This window comes from Corylus avellana, chromosome ca6 (genome assembly GCF_901000735.1).
Source record: "Corylus avellana chromosome ca6, CavTom2PMs-1.0".
NCBI lineage: Eukaryota > Viridiplantae > Streptophyta > Magnoliopsida > Fagales > Betulaceae > Corylus > Corylus avellana.
The window spans coordinates 18,015,633-18,017,130 of NC_081546.1; the positions used below are offsets into that span (position 1 = coordinate 18,015,633).

Here is a 1,498-nt window from a genome sequence, read left to right on the forward strand (position 1 = left end):
CTAAAACGACGTCGTTTTAGGCTGGGTAGGTGTTGTAGTTTTAGGGCACAAAACGACTTAGTTTTAGGGAAGGGTAAAATGGGTATAAAAAGTTAAATTGTTTGACTTTAACGTTAAAAGGGTCCAAAGTGAGAGAAAACCAAAGTTCAGGGGGCCTAAGTGAGAGTTTTGGAAATTTATGGGGAGTTTTTCAAAACGGTTGGAAGTTCAGGAAAACTTTATGAAGTTTCCCCAATATTTTAACACTATATGTTGGCAAGCTTAAACTTTTAGAATAAATTGTGATTTAATATGATATCAGAACAAAGGTACTGAGTGTTATAAATGTTTGCTTTTGAGATAAGTGGTGATTTAACTTACCTTCACTTGTTTACAAGGGGACCAATCTTTCTCCAAGTGTTGTTTTGACATGGAATCCATGATGGGTATGTAACGTTGCAGAGCTTCTGGATTGAGAAACTCAGGGCGAGGGCATGTATTTTGGCTATCTCTACTTTGGCAGAATATTCAACATCGGTGGGAAAAAGAAAAAATTTCAATATTGATTGCGGCAACCATGTGGTGACATGCTTGTTCTCACTTGTAAACAAGAACTTGTTCCCAGAGGCACCACAAAAGACAGCAAAGTTCTCTCCTAGAAAGGAGGTTCTGAACACTTGTGGTGAGTACTTTCTCATTCTATCGGTTATGAATTTCTCTGGAGTGCCATTTTTGTTGGCCATGGCATATTCCAAAGCTTCACCTATGATAGGCCATCCTTTTCTGCCTGGTGGAAGCTTGAGGGAAATGGGTTTGCGTCTGTAAATGCGGAAGATGAAGGGAAGAGAAATGCAGAGGATTAGAAGCTGAAGTAGATACCAATGGAAGATGTCCATATCTCTCTGCTTAAAGGCAATTGGTGTTGGTCAAGAAGACCAGCAAACATACTTGGGATATAAATAGGCAAAGAAGGTGGATATCTTGTCCTTTCCTCCACCAAGAGACTGTTACGAGCTGGCACTCATTCACATGTTGCCTTGATGAATTAGCACATGTTACGTTCAGCCGCATTAAACTACTCTTTTGTTTTTTCTTTTTTCTTTTTTTCTTTTTATTGCGTTAATTAAAATCATTAAAAACATGTGAAATGACAAAAACAACCTACGTTTAAAACTAATTTTCATAAATACTCTTTAAATATAAATATAGTAATGTTATTTAGAAGACTCTTATACAACTTACGTGCATCTTGATAATGTGATAATAAAGATCTGTTATTGTTACATTATCTAGGAGTGATTTTTATTGATACATCATTACCACTTGTATAACACTCGTACAAGAGTTTATTTTGGTACCTAAGTTTTTATGTTTTTTTTTTTTTTCCCTAAATTTTAAAAAGGTATAAATATAGTACTCAACCTATGAGAAAATACTGAATCACTATTTCCGTTAGTCTCCATCAGTCTCAACTAATGAAATTTTCACGTGTGACTCACATAATATGTCATGTGTCCTA

At 35.6% G+C, this 1,498-nt stretch overlaps 1 pseudogene; it reads right to left on the reverse strand.

The window, feature by feature from the left end:
- The window catches only part of LOC132185275 (beta-amyrin 6-beta-monooxygenase-like), a 6,164-nt pseudogene extending 5,269 nt beyond the window's left edge, over window positions 1-895 (reverse strand).
- Between the last annotated feature and the right edge of the window lie 603 nt (window positions 896-1,498).